General features: G+C 39.7%; 1 long non-coding RNA gene across 4 annotated transcripts in view; it reads right to left on the bottom strand.

The window, feature by feature from the left end:
* The window catches only part of LOC145998709 (uncharacterized), a 55,584-nt gene extending 55,267 nt beyond the window's left edge, over nucleotides 1-317 (bottom strand). For 2 of the 4 annotated variants that reach the window (XR_014443336.1, XR_014443337.1), the window contains exon 1: nucleotides 182-317. This is a non-coding gene — a long non-coding RNA (uncharacterized LOC145998709). Of the gene's footprint in view, nucleotides 1-110 lie in introns of all 4 variants that reach the window. The other 2 variants (XR_014443338.1, XR_014443339.1) reach the window with 1 other exon arrangement.
* Nucleotides 318-18,690: the final 18,373 nt, after the last annotated feature.

Genomic DNA, 18,690 nt, shown 5'->3' with positions numbered 1-18,690 from the left:
ATCTATCAATAAAAAAAAAATGAAGCAAATCCATGACTATGAAGCAACTCTTGTCTTTCAATTGGGTGATTTCATGTGGAATGACTCTATAGACAAAGAAACTGACATACCTCATTGACTGATGAAAATTTTAATTCCCGTGATAAAATCTGTACACTTTCAGTGCAGAAAGGTGACTCACCTGACATTATGTTCAATGTGCATAGTTGGTGGGATCTCAAAAAAGGTTCATCTTTCCTTCCCTTGAGAGGAAGCTCATTCATCCTACAATCTCAATACTGAAGATTCCAGTTTTGAATTCCCAGGTGGGCATGACTATTCCTGTGAATGAAAAGGAACAGTTGACATACATCATAAAACTTCTCTATTATTTGAGATTGACAACAGAACTTACAAAAAAAAAAAAAAAAAATCTCCTTTGAAAATGAATAAATGATGTATCAATATATAACCCTGTTTCCATTAAATCAAAATTTAAATCCTCTGCATGCATAAAGAAATCACAGGTTTATTTTATGGAAATATTACATTTTGGATAAGCGAACTGGGCCAAGTTCCTTTTGTTTTATTGCGATTCCATCATGCTATGAATGCAATTTTAACATGGTTCGATTTACTTCTGTTAATACGTACTGCGGAGTTTTAGTGATTGCTTAAGATTTTGTTCAATAGCCTATATGCTTTCATAGTTAGGTTAGGCAGAACAGGTTTAGCATTAAAGTAAAGTTCCTAAATGCATTCTACTAAGGTTCCGATTTACATCTACATTAATTCCCACTAGTCTACGATACAGTCGCTTGTCAACGGAAAATACATTGTCCATGGGAAGCGCACATGTTTGCGTAAGGTAATTTTTAAGTTGTTTTTTTCGACATCAATAATTTTTTTCGAAATTCAAATAGTGCTCATTACTTTAAGCAAGGTTCAAATTTCGCGTGACAATGATTGCCAAAATTCTACAATAATTAGTCTTCCTGACAGAAGAATTTGAAAAAAAAAATCATAAAACAATCGGAACCGTTACCGAGAACTTGAAGCCTTTCATTATTTACAATGTTCAATTTGAATGTCAACGATGTGCCTAGAAATTCCAGGCTCCACTCATGACACATTTGAATTAATGTGAATACAATAACACAGAGAAATTTTTGACAAGAATAGATCCACATGTGTTGGAAATATAAAACAATTGCATATTTTATCCGGTTCAACATTTACATATGACTTAAATTATTTCAAGCAATTGATCAATTGATGCATGAAACAATAAAACAAGAAAATATATCTTAGTGCATTACCTACATGTCAGCATTGCTGTAAGTGGAATTTCCAAGAAAACCTCAGTTTCTCGCTGCTAAATAATTTTACATGGTGTAGCAGCCCAGCAGCCATTACTTCTAGCTACTAATTTGTTTTTGCAGTATGTAAACTGCATTTGGAATAACCTGTCATTGTTCCCACACTAGCAGACCGTTGACATTTCTAGCAGAAAATAACATGGCGTTGTCATTATCTACTGTCACTTCCCTTCTGTTTGAAGAAGTTTGGATTAAAGTAGGATGTTTCAACAACATGCTTCTCTGCTTCCCATTTGCTCCTCGCTGGCTAGGAGACATTTTCCTCATTTATGATTGGCACAGAAGCTGTCGAGCATCACAATTGCAGGAAGGGTTACAAGTTGAAACAAGCACGGTTCATATATGTGTATGCCTATGCAAAGGCATTGTGGTAACATTGTCTTGTAATCAAGGGGTTCCAGGTTTGATCCTCAACGGATGTATATTGGTTTGAATTCAATCTTAAAAACTGTAGGTCTAGTCCTCATTAGTCTATCCGAGCATAAAATGGACTTCAACTTTCACATGTTTGTGTCTCTTATGTCAAATTTAAAGGGCGATGTCACAAAATACGAAGCAAATGTTAATATCGAACTATTAGATGTTCCATGACATCTTACTATTCATAATTCACATGCAGAAGTACACCCACACCCTGTTTCATACTAAGACCAGTGCATTATTACAAGGAAGATTAATATTTAATTTTAGCAGCCTTCAGCTACTCATGAAAAATATTGTTGGAAAATGGCCAGCTTCTAAAGAGAATGTTATGTACTCCCTCATGGCATAGAGTAATGATGTTACCTTGTAATCAAGGGGTTACAGATTCAATTCCCAATAGTCACAGTGGTTTGTATCCCATTTTAAACTGTAGGTCCAGTACATGTTAGCATGTCTGAGCATAAAGTGGATTTACAAAATATTTTGAGAGGAAGCCAGATTTTCGCAAAAGCATGGACCCTTTGTTTTTTTTTGTCATCGTCAATCTATTTTAGTTCCTGCCTCGATTTTAGTACCACCATGCACTAGGACAATGTTTCTCAACCGTGAAGCTATGGCCTGGTACCGGGTGCTGGCATCAATCACACTGGACACTGAGAGGTTCATGAAATCCAGTGCTTGCCAACTAATTTAAAACCAATTTTATATTTACCACTTTATGCCATGACTTATTTATTAATATTTCATTTCAAGGGTTCATTTGAATGTATACAGTTTAAGAAAATAGAAAGGGGTAAATTTTTGGGCAGGGCATTGACTGTTGTCTCACAACACCACAGTGCTTCTGCACGAGGTGGCCAAAATACATCATGAGTTGCTCCATGACCAGGTTTAGCAGCCATTAAGTCAAATTAAGCATGATATATTTGAAAGCCAGAATACAAATATTTTATGTTAAATGTAAAGGGATTTTGATACTTGATCAATATAGTTCAAGAAAAAAATAGTATAATTGCGGGTACATTTAATAAGTGTGTTAAAAGATGTAGCAATATTTCTTCTTTCACTTTTTTGGCTTTAATTGCATGTTCATACATCAAATTCAAACATTGAAAATTATGAAATAATTCTTAAAGCTCATCTTCAGGGATTGGATTATTATAACTTTATTAGGAGCGAATGCAGAATATAGAGAATATCTCAAATTTAGTTAATATTTGGTATAACAACTAAATGTAGCCATCTAATCACGAATCTGTTGTTAAAATGCGGGAGTCACATCTGAAAATCGTGAAAAAAGCTGATGTAAGTTGAGAATTTCTTTTTTTAAAACTGTATCACATTGTTTTGTGAACAAAATTTTAACTAAGCTTGCCTAACCAGTACCAATGTCGTATGGGTACAACACCTCACACTCGTTTATTTCGTTATTTTTAACATTCGTATTTACGTATTCTGCATTGCAAAAGATTCTTCAAGGTGGAATTATGCTTTTTTCACGAAAATAATTTCAATTTTTCGAATTATGAGTAATTATTGTTCTTCCTATTTTTGCTTCTGTAACACACAATATGGCGGGCACAGCTTGACTAGTGTTGTGGATCAGTGTTTCCAACCTTCTTGACCAAAAAATGCCCCACAAACATTCACGGTTAGGCAAACATAGTTTAAATTTGGGGTCGTAGTAATATCAGGAATGTATATTACATTTTTTCATCTTCTTGCAAAACAACAGCGTGGTTGAAACACTGACGGGGGGGGGGGGGGGTTATGTCATCAAACGTATGCAACATCTGGTTCACATAGAGGAAGGAAATGAAAGCAACAGCAATTGTGCGTCGGAGAGATATTTCTCTTGACAAATACATGAATTCCCGGTGAAAAAGATTCCAAGATGAAAGAAAATACCTGCACGAACTTTGAAAATGCTACAGAAACTGATTTCCATAAGTAATGGTTCGTGGGGCTACCCGTGCATGGTTTGTGGCGTAAGACATAGACGTAAGTGTACAATTTTTTCACATGACCACATTTTAACAACAGATTCATGATTAGAAGGCCAAATTTAGTTAGTATACAAAAAATTAACGAAATTGGAGACAATCTCTATACTGTGCAAATCATACCCTTTATTATTAGTCTGCTGGTTTAGAATAATACTTATTCACTTACACTGGTTTCAGAACCGCAGTTGTAATCCAATCAGACAAACAAGATTACTCCAAAGCACATGGTCAATCACTGTAGCTTGAAATAGTGTTCCAATATGTACTATTAGTCTAAAGAAAAATAATATCCCTGTCTTCCAAAAATTAAAATTTGGCCATGCTGATAACATAGGATCTACGGGAAAACTTTTATGGTATAATTTAACAAAACAGGGAATTTCTCCAATTTGTTTGAAATTTCGGATACTTACTAATTTGGGTCTCCTAATCACGAATCTGCACTTAAAATTTGGCGCTCAAGCAAAATCCCACGTTCAAATATGTTCTGCTATGCATAACAGGTAAGTGCAAATGTAAATAATTAGGAAATAAACGAGTGAAATGTGTTTTCACTATACCATACTGTTACTTACATTTCTCATCTCTTATTGAACATTTTTCATTACAATTGTTGTGCCATAAAGGATAGTATACCTATAATATGGGAAATTTTAAGAACTACTCCATAAACTTAACATGTGTCCATCCATATATGTACTTTGGTGAAAATCCAATCTCATTTTGGAACTAAATACAACAGTCACGATCAGGCCCGTAGCCAGAATTGATCTCCAGGGGGGGCTCACGGGTTATCAGGGGGGCTTTGTAAATCAAGTCCATTTTTCAAAAGTTTAACAATGTTAAATGAAGGTAAATTAGGTGTGTGGGGGGAGGGGGTCAATAAGAAACATAAAGTTTAGAAATATCACACAAATACTACATCTTTCTATATCATTTAAAATATCACTTAGTGTTAATTGGCTGCTACTGAAATCATCCCTTACTACACATTCCATACTACGTTTGATGATACAGATATTTATATTACAGGGTTGGATAAAAAGTAATGGCAACACTGGTATAATTGGTACTTGACTGTATTGGCAGAGGAGCATGCGCGCCGACTACGTGGGTGCTCCGGGGCTCAAGCACCCACATAAATAATCTTGTGGGTGCGCCGCACCCACAAGATTTTTAGTTTGATAAAAACAAAATAAAATAAATATTTCTCACTTGCCATTATCAAAAAATAATAAGCAATTAAAACATTGAGATGGGACAGACTTTGATAAAGACAAGCTAACATTTCACAGGGACATGTTTCTAGATGCGTGCAGAACGAACAAAGAAAAATTGGCCAACTTGTCAGACATTACAAATATTTTAAGTAGAGAAAACAGTGGTCCCATGCGTGAAATGCTCACAGAATTTGTGAAGTTTGTACGGGTGATTTTAACTATACCTGTTACTTCTTGTACCTCTGAGCGGTCATTTTCAGCACTTAGACGATTGAAAACGTTTTTGCTGTCAACAATGACCCAAAAAAGATTGAATGATTTGGCAATTTTGCATGTTCATAAAGAAATGACTAAAAATATTGCCATTACCAAAATTGCAAACAAATTCATAAGTGCAAATGACGTAAGAAGGAATGTGTTTTATATTAACATGTCATGATTATTATTATTATTATTTAGTACATAACCTTAGTCATTTTGTAGTTTCTGTTCACAACAAAATCCTTGCATAGTTCTTTCTGCAATACAATTAAAATTATTTGCTTTTATGAAGATTTTTTCATTTTAATTTGTATCAATGTGGTATTTTCTTTTAGTAACGTGTTGATAATATCATTCATTGCTTCTTGCAATCATTATGCATGTAAGGTGTTTAAAGTATACAATATTTGATAATTACAGATCTAACCGCCATTGATGTGCACCCACAGAAATTTTGGAAAGTCGGCGCCCTTGCAGAGGAGCACGTGTTACATTCCTTCAAAGAAATCGCCCCTCATCTCTACGACCTTCTGTCACACGTATGGAAGGCGTCGTACACTGTCAGCACGTCCATCTCTGTCGATGTCCCGCAGTGACCGCCCTATAGCACGTATGATGGCTTCGCGCGTGTCGTAGTGCTTCCCGCCCAGTGGTTCCTTCATTTTGGCAAAAAGGTCGTAATCACACGGTCTCATACCGGTGAATACGGAGGATGTTCCAGTACCTCCCACTACCAGTTATGCAGGAGCGCCGTCACATTGTTCGCAGTGTCAAGCAGGATGATGGGACACCGTGCCGTCGCTTCCTTCTTAATGCGAGACGAAGGTGGTGTTGCAAGAAGGTGCAGAAGTAGGCTGCGTTGACCGTCTGCCTGAGAGACGTTGTTCTTCTTGCCTAAACATATTGTTAGGGCGCTTGCACTCTCGTCCTCTGCTTCAGAGCACTGCTGTTTTTGACTGAATAACATACAATTGCTCCCACTCACTATACTTCCTCGTCTGACATTCCTTTATCAGCCACGAAACGCTTGTGGCGCTGTGACTCACCCCTTTCACGGGACAGCAGGTTGCCATTACTTTTTATCCAACCCTTGTACACAGAAAAAGATGTACAATATTCAATCATAGGGTCTACTGTACATTCCACTCCCCGGCCGAAACAATAGAACTCCCCTTCATTCCTAAAACTTCTAGCTGTTAACCTTTTACGCAGATGCGGGGGGAATTTGCATAATGACATCAAAGTCACAGAATTCTGTATAACTGGGAGGTTGCAACAGGGGCAACGAAGGTACAAATAAAGAAGCTCCCCTGTGAAGAAACTTTCTGAAGTCTAGAGAAGAGAAATCTTCTAAATACTTGCCGCTACTTAAGACTTCTTCTTATAAATAAGATGAACGAATGTAATAGCTGCTGTTCATGCTCCCTGAATTTATCCTTTATCTAAGTTGTGAGGAAAATAATATCTGCTGTCTACATTTGCATTTTTCACTGCAAACAAATTACACAAAATAGTTTTACCTAATGTCAAGGGGGCTGACCTCAGTGCCAGGGGGGGCTGACGGTAGTTCCAGGGTGGGGGGGGGGGGGCTCAGCCCCCCCTCACCCCTGCCTGGCTACGGGCCTGGTCACGATTATTATGATTCATAGTTAAACAGTTCTGTATATCGAAAAACACATTAAAATCTGATATTTTGTGTTTCGCATGGTTCGTACTTACAAATTGTGGGTAAATGTCTGTTATATCGGAGACACATTTCTATCGGATATTTTCAGTTTCAAATGGTTCATACTTACCAATTGTGTATTGCGGAACATAGTTGAAGGTTCCATTATGGTTTTTACATGAAAATATCTTCGATTTTTCACATTACGAGTAATTATTTTGGGCCCTTTCTTCCGTTGCGGAACATACAATATGGCATGCACAGCTGTGTATCATCGCACGTTGTGCTTATGTTTTGTCGATTTGGAGTGGGTATGCAGTGTTTCAACCTTCTTAACCGAAAAATACCTAATTTCGTGTCTCATTATGTAATCACAAACCATTGATGGATAGCCCCAAAAACCATTCACGATAGCCCCACGGACCATTTCCGGCAAGGTTAGGTTAGGTTAGGTAAGCAGTTAAAAAAAATTCTACTAAAAAAAAGGCACGTTTGGAAACACTGGCGAGACCCCGTGACTTTCGACGCTCGCGCCATCTGCAGGTACATAATGGAAACAATGGTATAATGTTGTCACTTTGCACAAAATGCAAGTTTATTATATCAAAAGTGCTTATTTCTTGTTGTGCAGCATTCTACGGTGAGAAAATACCTCCACGAACTTTCAAAATGCTACAGAAACTCATTTCCGTAAGTAGTTTCTTCTGTAAAAATGAAGATATGTGTCTCCGATATAACAGACATTTACCCCAATTGTGTATTGCGGAACATAGTTCAAGGTGCCATTATACTTTTTACACAAAAACACACACAATTTTTCACGGTACTACTTTACTATACATGAGACACCTATCAATGATTTATTTTGCAATTTTTTACATTGCTAACGTACTATTCTGCATTGCAGAACATTTCCTTAGCTGAAATAATGAATTTCTAACGAAAATAATGTCTATTTCTTACATTAACGAGTACTTACTGTTGTTCCTTATTTCCACACACAATATGGCAATAGCTCACCTGTTCATCGCGCGTTGTGCCAGTGTTTTGTCGATTTGGAGTGTGCATGCAGTGTTGCAACCTTGTTCACAAAAAAATACCTAAATTAAGAAAAAATTAAAAAAAATAATTGAATTTTTGACATAAAGAGTAATTATTAAACCATTGACGTTAGCCCCAAAAACCATTGACGTCAGCCCCACAAACCATCCACGGGTAGCCCCAAAAACCATTGACGTTAGCCCCACGAACCATCACGGGGATGAGGTATGCCTACTAGGTTAGGTTCCATTAGCACTCCTTTCGTTCAATTTAGTATATACGGACAACATCGGTTTTTCTTGATGAAAGAAAATACATAGAATTCTTTTAATTTTAACCTTCCACGTCCTGCATTCCACTTCTTTCTTCAAGATTCCGTGTTGAATTACAAATTCCACGGCATCTTCCACCCCCGGCAACAACTTCACGACACATCCCCGACACGTGATCTTCTAGCGATAACACGGCGTGGTTTGAAACACTGACTGCGGGGTTCACGCATTGTGCTCTCGTGCAGAAATCAAATGGCGGCAACAGCAATAGCGCGTCGGAAATAGATTTTCGTAGAAAACCACATGCATTCGAATTAAAATGGATCATAACTACATTCCCGAACATCAACAACGCTACAGAACATGATTTGCGTAAGTACTTTCTCCTGTAAATTTGAAGAAATCCGTCTCCGGTATAGTAAAGTCTTACTTTTTCACATACAGTGATTTTTTTTATTCCTTTCTTCGCTTCCGTAACACACAATATGGCGGCCACATCTTGACTCAAGTTGTGGGTATGCAGTGTTTCCAACCTTCTTCACCGAAAAATATCTACTACCGTGTTCGTCACGAGTGCAAATTGTACATTATGCTCGGGTAGCTGACCGATAGCACCACGAATCATTATGCACGGTAGCTGACGGATAGAGCCCCCGAACCATTCACGGATAGCCCCAAGAACCATTTCCGATAAGGTTAGGTTAGGCAAGCAGTGAAAAAAAGGGGGTTTGGAAACACTGACAGGGGCTTACGTCGGTAACGCGTCTGACTACCATGCTAAAGGTCCCGGGTTCGATCCCCGGCCGGTTTAAATGCTTGAACTTATCTAACGTTGGAAGCGGCCCCGGCGCCAACCCAGCGTCGAATGACATGGGTACCTGGGGGAAACCCGGGGGGGGGGGGGGTAAAGGCGATCAGGGGCGTGATGCTGATCACATCACCCAGACTCACATTGGAAAATTTGCCAAACCGGGAGTTCTTTCCCCGCCATCAATAATCGAATTGTCTGATCGATCATTTTTTGTTTACTTAGGAATAAACCTTTTGTCCTATTTATGGAAGTTGGATTTTGTACCCCTTCCCAAATGAAAAGGCCGAGTCTCCTGCCACGCACGTGTCAGCAGTAAGAATAAGCGTCAAATTTGCTGCTGCCACGTAATTCGTCTGCTAGGAGGATGTTACAAATCTTAAGAACAGATAAAGACGAGAGAAATGCAAGTTTATGATTAGTGGGAATGAATGTACAGGTAATTTAGAACCTTTTTCTTTAGAAAGCATTTAGCGATATTATTTTAATGCTAACAGAACTTAACCTAACTACGAGAGCATTTAGGTTTATTATTAGAAGAATGCTGAGGGACATAATCTTAAAACATTTTTGTGAAAGTAATCGCTACAACTTCACAGTATGTGTTACAGACGTAATTGCATACATAGCATGATGAAATCACGATAAAACAAAGACCGAGTCTGCTGCCACGCGCATCTTTTTTGAGGTCCCAGCAGAAAAAGAACGTGGCAGCAGACACTGCCTTTCTTTTAAAGGTTCGGAAACAAAATGGATCACTTGAAATTTTTGAGTGATATAGAGAAACAAAATTACATAGAAAAGATTGGCAATTTCCCGGATCCTTTGGATGCAGACAATACTAATATTTTCCAAGGCAATGTTGATGGAAAATTTCTTCCGGAAAAGGTGCTTATCAACAGTGAAGTCTTGGTAGTCAAACCCCGTGTCAGGGCAGTGCTGCAGTGTTCCGTTTGTATGAGATACTCGCACGGCAGGGCCCAATGCAGGTCAAAACCTATCTGCAGTAATTGCGGATCTGAAAGCCATGATACCCCTTGTAACAAGCCCCCCTTTTGTATTAACTGTAAGCAAGGTCATGGTGCCCTTGATCGCACCTGTGAAATTTGGCGCCAGGAATCACAAATCCAAAATAAAATGGCCATGGAAAATTTATCCTACCATGACGCAAGACAAAAAATCTTGGGAACATATTCGGCCCCTCCTTCCAGGGAAGCGATCCTAAACCCGATTTATAATAAACGGGACTTTCCACCCCTCAAACCTAGCAAACTCAATACGACTCCTAGTCAACTTGGGCCACTCAGTAGCGCTTGGGAAAATCCTTTCACAGCGTTGACAACAGAAGAACCTAGTCTTTTACACCCGGAAGCAGGCCCCAGTGTCACCCACACCTCGGTGGGTCTCGCCAACCACAACAACTTTTCCAGACCCCGCCATCGGCCACACAGAAGTTTGATAACAAAGGTTAGGCGTCCGGGTGCTGAATACTTGGATTGTCGGCATGCCTCCAGTTCTAGTTCGGACACTGATAACGACATAACTGTGGTAGCACATCCCTCTCAATCGATAGGAAAGGATGAAATTTGTCCTTCCTTACCCGTAGGAAAACGGGCAATTCCCCCGGTATCTCCACGGCCGCGGAACCTTCAGCTTCCGCTAAAAAACGCTATGCCAGGAACAAGTCTCCAGTCTCAAGACGTCCATCGCAGTCGTTCTGACTATCAGACATTATCTAGCGACCACCAATCTCTATATCACTCTCTCCTGGACCTTATCCCGCACCTTTGGAATTCGGCTATTAAACTTCACGACTTCACAGAACAAGAACAATTAATTCGCAAAATTCAAGATCTTACGACACATTTACTTTCTATTATATCGGGCCGTTAGAATCTCCCGGTATAGACCGCCTTCATGTGTTCTTTTTGTTCTCTCTCTCTCTCTCTCTTTCCTCCCCCCATGTTATTTCCTGTCATTTTTCAATGGAACGTCCGCAGTTTTTCGGCCAGAAAATGTGAATTACAGCGACTTATGGCGGATTATAAACCCCACATTCTTAGCCTACAAGAGGTGAAAGGCACACGATATGAGAACTACAGATTACCACATTTTCTTTCCTACGGTCCTCCTTTCCCCCCAACAAAACGAGGTGTTGCTATCTACGTACATGAAAATATTCCACACTCTCTTCTTTCTCTCCCCCCTTCTCTCCCTTTGGTTCAATATTATAACGTAGAAATTGTTGCTGTCCGCATTCAATTCCATCATCACTTATTCACACTCATATCCCTTTATATTCCTCCCCACCACTTTTCACAGACCATCCCGTTATCCACCCTCAATGAACTTCTTACTTTCCTCCCAGGACCCTATTTAATAACCGGTGATTTTAACAGCCATCACCAGCTGTGGGGCAATGTCCTGACAGATCGATTAGGTTACACCATTGAAAACTGGATCATTGAGAATGATTTTATTATCATGAATGACGGTACCCCCACCCACTATCCACACAATGGTTCCCGCCCGACCAGTATCGATCTCACATTAGCATCCCCTAACCTTTTCTCTCATATCAATTGGATCAATGATTTTGACTTACGAGGGAGTGATCACACTCCGATCTTTCTTTGTTTACCGAATAATTTCTCGAATACAGGCGTGACTGACATTCCTGTCCGTCGATGGACACGTAACTCTATTAACTGGACCACCTTCCGATCTTATTTTCTTAAATTATATTATACGGATACTATACCCTCCCAACGGACTATGACATATACCAAATTCCTCCACATGATTACGTTAGCTCTTGATCGGAGCGGCACTCGCCAAAAATTTTTTACCATCGATCGATTTCCCAAGATTCATTGGTGGAACACTCAATGTGCCGCCATCAAAAACAGAAAAAAAGCACTCACAAAACTTTATGCCAAACACCCCACGCCCGAAACCTGGCTAGTACTACACAACATTCAGACTATCGCAAAAAATACATATACCAAAGCAAAACGACAGGCATGGAAACTCTTCTGTCAGTCCCTTGATGTGAATCTCCCAATCGGAGTCATTTGGCGCAAATTCAACTCTTTACGACATCCCCATGTTCCTCGTCCCCGACCGATTAATACTGCCTGGGAAGTTGAATTTATGGATCTCCTCACACCTCCTACAGTCACCTTACCTCCCCCCTTTATAGACCAGACAAACATTACATTCACAGCAGATTTCCCTGCTGTTACAATACCGGAACTTCAACATATTCTAGAGAACATTCCATCTACTGCCCCAGGATATGATGGTATCACTTATGACATCCTCAAACATTTACCAGAACAAGGACTTATTATTCTCACTGCGATTTTTAACTCTGTTTATCGTAGGGGTAAAATCCCGCGAGGTTGGACCCAACATGTTGTTATTCCGATATTAAAACCAAATAAACCAGCTATACATGCTACGTCTTACCGCCCTATTGTTCTCATACCAGTTATGGCTAAACTATTTGAAAGAACTTTACAACACCGAATATCTTGGAATTTAGAGAAACGCAATTTTTTTCCTCCCTCCCAAATGGGTTTTCGCACCGGGCTTGGCAGTCAAGATGCTATATGTACCCTTACAGTGGCACTTCAGAATAGCCAAATATTGCGACAATATTGCTTTAGTTTATTCATAGATGTTGCTCATGCCTACGATTCGGTTCAAATTCCAATATTATACCAAATTCTTGATACTCTTCATATTCATCCGGTGGTAGCACAATTAATATGGCATTTATATCAAGAACGCATACTGGTTTTTTGGTTTCCCCATAATGTCACGGGACCACGATTAATCCGGAGTGGTGTCCCACAAGGCTCCCCACTCAGTCCAATTCTTTTTAATATATATACACAATACTTACATCAAACACTAAATTCTAATCATCATATCCTTCAATATGCTGACGATTTTTGTTTCTATAATAGTACATCAGATGCCACTCGAGGCATCTTAGACTTACGCAACTTTATCATTCAATTACGAGATCAATTATCGCTACGCGGTTTATCATTTTCCCCGGAGAAATCTCAGATCATTATTTTCAATCAGTATATGCTTACTCCTTATCCTAACAATTTAACTCATTTACATCAAATTCCGGTGGTTCAAACCTGTAAATACTTAGGGATTCATTTTGACCGTAAATTAACTTGGCAACCACATCTTACATATTTGCTCACAAGAGGGAAAAAATTGTTAAACATTTTGAAAGGGCTTGCCACTACCAAATGGGGGGGCCACCCCTCCATTATGTTATTGTTTTATAAGAATTGTTTTCGTTCACTTTTTGATTATTCGGCTCCCGTATTGGGCGGGATGTCTGATCGCTGGCTACAAAAAATGGATATTTTACAACGTCAGGCACTCCGCCTTTGCCTCGGCTTAATGGCCTCTAGTCCTAATGTTAGCGTTTATGAAGAGAGTACTGAACCGCCTCTCTCCTTCAGATACCAATACTCTACCATGAAATACATATTGAAAACATGGGAACGACACCCTCACCCCTTCAATACCGTATTCGCTATTCAACGACAACTGAACGAAACTTTAACCCTCGATCGCTTTCGCCCTCGGCTTTTCTTTTTGTCTTGTTATAATATTGATCGAGACGCCTACCATCTCAGCTTCACATTTACATCTCCTTTGATTTACACTTTACCGATACTCACCGCCCCTCTCCCTAATATTAATTATACCGATTTCGGTCGACACGAATACTACAAAGAATTATGGCCCGACTACACTTTTATTTACACAGACGGTTCCATAGATGCCGACCGCGTTGGATGTGCCTTTTATGTCCCTCGATACAATGTTGTACGTCAATTTTCCTTATCGTCAGAAGCGTCTATTTACTCGGCAGAGTGCTATGCCATTTATCAGGCTTTGCTCCACGCTCGTGAAGCACACTACACGCAAACTTTAATTCTCACAGATGCCCTCAGTGTATTATTTACGATCGCTCGTTGTGGTAAGGCAGCTTATCGTTTGCAACTCTTTCCCACCTTAATTTTACAGGAGTACTTTCACCTCCACCACAACGACCAACGAGTACAGTTCACTTATGTCAAAGCGCATAGCAATCTTAATCCTTATCAAGACCTAGTGGATCTTTATGCCAAAACAGCTGTGGACGTTCCTTCCCCCTCTCCTATCCGACTTGCCTATACTGATCTTTTACCTCGGGTCAAAAAAAAAAATCATTCCCAGTGGGAAAATTGGGCTCATGCCGCAGTGGCAAAAACCACTACTTATAAATGGTTCAACGATAAACTCCTTATTCGACCCTGGTTTCATCACCTAAAAATGCCTCGTGAAGTGATCACTTGTATCCTACGCCTTAGAACGGGACACGTGACCACAAACGATCATCTGGCAAGAATTCACCAAACTCCCTCTCCCAATTGTACCTGTGGAGAACATAAACAAACCCCCACCCATTTATTTTTTCAATGCCCGCTATGGAATACACAACGTCAGGCACTCTTTCACAGACTCCTTCGAAAAAAGGTTCCATTTCCTCTCTCCTTGCCCTCTTTACTTTCATCACCTTCCCCCTCTATTATGTGGATTCTCTATGGATTTGCTCGACAGTGTGAACTTCGCTTTTGATATCATGCCTCATCATTGCAGTGTTATAGTGACAGTGAAGTGAAGTGGAACAAAATATTGTGCTGTTTATATTATTGCGCGAATTTCCAGCCCTCAATGTTTTCAGACCGTTGCCCAAGACTGCTACCATACAAGCGGTGAGGGGCATGAAGAAGAAGAAGAAGAAGAAGATCTTCTATAGCTCGACGACAAGGAAAAAAAACCTTCCGTCAGCGTCAAATGCTTTCGCGCATCTTCCCCAGGGGGTGCTCATTCGGCGGCGCAGATTGTATGTGCAGTTGTCCGTGGATGCATGACGTCATCGTCGAAACTCTCGGCACGGAAGAGGCTGGTTCCTTATGCAAATATTGAGATATTTGACAACGAATATCTTCTAAAATATACTAGCAGGGGAAAAGTTACAACTTTTACTGTTACGATTCATCCTTTCTAATTCATTTATCACAAAGTTGATTCAAATGTGTAAAATGGTTTTCAAGAAATAGTGTTACGAAGGAACCCCTGTTTTGTTCTCTCCAGGCTTCCAATGTAAGGGAGTTTTAACTTAAGCGCGTTCGATTTATTTTTGCTCTATGTTTTGAAATAAGATTATTTTGTTCTTGTCAACTGAAATCATGCCTAAATGCTATGGAAAGCTGTGAAAACTATTATCAGAAAACTAACGGAAGAAATCTAAAATATCACAGCTTAATTGATATAAAAAATGCGGGATTGCCCATTTTTGTGAAAAAGGCATTGTGCGAGATCTAAAAGCAGAACTTTTTTATATTGTATGTAAATGTAAGGGTGTATAAACGTGACTGCTTCCCGTAAAATATCACTGCACTCTCCACGTTTCTCTTCTGTCTTTTCTTTGGCGCCGTGAATAGCTTCAACACGTTGTTTTTTTATATATATTTGTCACATATTTGTTTAAATTAGTATTCTGCTCGTTCCGCCACCTGAACGCAGCAGCTAGAGCTCAAAGTGCAGTGCAGTTCCACCGGAAGAAGGCTCGGAAATGGCAGGCTTCAGAAGTTAACTCATCTAAATTAAATTAAACAGGTATGTGCTCTCTCTAAATTTAAATCATAGTTCACAAATAATTTGATTAAAAGTTTTAAAAGTATCTGTTTTATTTAATAGCGTATTAATTGGTGCATTCTTCTCCAGCATAGCTATAGGCAGTGACCACACTACAGGGGGGAGGGGGCAGGAACGCCCCCTATTCTCGTTCGACAATTTCTCTCTCTCTCTCTCTCTCTTATCTGCCCCCAGCAAATGACAGAAATAAATAAATGAATGAATGCTCTTTTAGCCAAAATATGCATTTTTGTGTCGTATGTAACGGAATAATAAACATGATTGCCCCTGGAAAATATGATTTACCCCTCCATCTTCACCATTGCGCCGTCAATAGCTACAGCATATTTTGATTTCTATTGTTCCCACATATTTATTTTAATTTAATTGTGAATCATATTCCACTGTGTTACCTCACGTAGCCACACCCCCCCCCCCATACACACACGTACGATTTCAGTTGTATGTTTTAGACTAAGCTTGTCAAATGTCCACTTATATCTTTGTATTCTTGAGCCATTTAAAAAAAAAATTATTTCGCCCCTTCTTCTGGGCTACTTCATAGCAATGTTCTCCGACTGGAAGCCCCTTTGCAGATCAAGATCCGGGGCTATAGCCTGCCCAAGCCACCGTCCCCTCCAAATACTCTCTTGGCCTCATGAAAGAAAAATATATGTATTTCTACGAAATATTAATTTGACTTGGCAGGTTCTTTTTTCGAACAGGAATAAGTTTTAAATTTAACTAGCAATTTTGAGTAACGGTTTTGCGTAACCCTAAAAGTACATTTATAGACTGCAAGGTCAACTCTCGATATTTCAGATATATTAATAATTTTCATCACAACGTCTTGTAATAATTATTTGTTTCTTCAATAACCTCCTCGCAAATGTTTCTCACATATTAAAACATAGATGCCATTTTCTGTTTATTTCCTTGTAATGCTGACCTCCGTGGCGAAGTGGTTAGCACAACGCTTTACGATGCCAAGGGCCCCCAGGTTCGAATCCCCGCCCGGGCATGGGTCAACTTTCCTTTCTTCAATTTCATCATATCATCACGCATCCTCATCTTTGCGATTAGCCATATGTGACAGATAAGCGAAGTAAAATAAACTAAGTCTATTAATCAATTATTTTTTTAAACTCTTTAATTCTTCTATAGCATGCCACGTTTTTGTTAAATTTATATTAGGATTCGTAAAATGACGAAATTCTAAAAGAGAACACGCAACTTTCTTTGTAGCGCATCGGTCAGAAAGTTTCAGGAAATGGATTTTCAAAATACATTTTTTCACGTCGCGGTGGCTCAGTCGGTAACGCGTCTGACTACCATGCTCAAGGTCCCGGGTTCGATCCCCGGCCGGTTCAAATCCGGGAACTTTTCTAACGTTGGAAGCGGCCCCGGCGCCCACCCAGCGTCGAATAACATGGGTACCTGGGGGAAACCCTGGGGGGTAAAGGCGGTCAGAGGCGTTGTGCTGATCACATCACCCCCACTCACGACCGGATCAAGAAAGTGTGGGGCGTTATCCCCACACCCCCTGTACGCCTCCATGGCGTGGTGCTAAGCACAGGGGAACACTTTACCTTTTTACCTTTACCTTTCACATGTACTTTGCCCACCTTTTAAAAGTAGCGCGTTTTCAATTATGTTACTAATCATAAAAAGGATGCCTCAATACCATCTTGGAGGATGACAATTATTATTTTCCCCCTCCTAAAAGTAATAATACACTTTCGTTCTCTGAATCTCCCATATAAATGCTAGGGGCCGTCTGCTTCAGCCGAACTCACTGCTTCTCGGGTGACGTCATGCGTTCGTGCAAGATCGGCAATTTTCGGATGGCTTTACCTAATCTCTATGTACCTTGCATCTTCCCTGCCGTTGTCGGTGCTCGGGACAGTGTTGCCAGGTCAGACTTGAAAAAATCGGGAGATTGTTCCTTGGGAAACCAGAAGATCTGCTACAAAATCCGATGATCTAATAGTAGCAGATGAACGACGTTCTCGGGGGCGGGGCCGGCATAGGCGTGCGCACTGGGGGGGGGGGGCTAGGGGGCGTCCACAGATTTTTTCCAGCGAAGGGTAAACAATGTATTTTTATCAGGCGGGTAAACGAGGCATATTACCCCGTAATAATATTGCCCTCTCAGAAAACGCCACTTGAGTTTGAAATTATCACGTTCATACATTCGTATTATAATAATGGATGTAAATTACTGTGACTGAAATTAACTAATACGTCTGAAATAATAGGTACTTTTATGTCAGCATTCATTTTCCAGAAGGGGAGGGGGTGGCGACCATCCTTACTCTTCCTTCTGGACTTCCATGCCGCTATATAATTTTCAGTGGCGAAGCTAAGGCGTAAATACTGGGTAGGCTGAAAAATCTGCTTATATTTTTTATACAGCAGGTCCATGCGTCGATTTTTGTTGGTCGCAAAAGTATCAATTACTCTTTCCTTGAAGCCTTGGTCAATAGAAAGTTCTTTAACCAGTTTTTTTTCAATGGCTATTGTACTGAGAGAACTTAATCTTTCATTTTTCATTGAATTACGGAGATAATTTTTTACTCTCTTGAGGGTGCTCATACTTCTTTCGGAGGAAGCTGTTGTAACAGGGAATGTCAAGACCAACTTGATAAGTTGTGTTACTTCTTTGTAGATTGTTTGAAGATCATTGCTAACTATGAATGTTAGAAGTTCTGCATGAGGTAAATGCTTTTCTTCATCAGCATAGATATTCTTTAATTCATTTTCTAATCGTTCTTTGTTGAAAAATGGATATGTGGACAGAAGGTTATTTAATTTCATCACAGCAAAATGTAGTTTATATCCCCCAAAGCTATTTTGGTCTAGCAATTCAACAAATTTTATCTTTTCAAGATCTCCAAAACGTATTTCCATTT

This window comes from Lepisma saccharinum, chromosome 14 (assembly GCF_977018435.1).
Source record: "Lepisma saccharinum chromosome 14, izLepSacc3.1, whole genome shotgun sequence".
NCBI classification, from domain to species: domain Eukaryota; kingdom Metazoa; phylum Arthropoda; class Insecta; order Zygentoma; family Lepismatidae; genus Lepisma; species Lepisma saccharinum.
The sequence above is the reverse complement of the archived record's forward strand: the minus strand, read 5'-3'. Positions and strand labels throughout refer to the sequence as shown.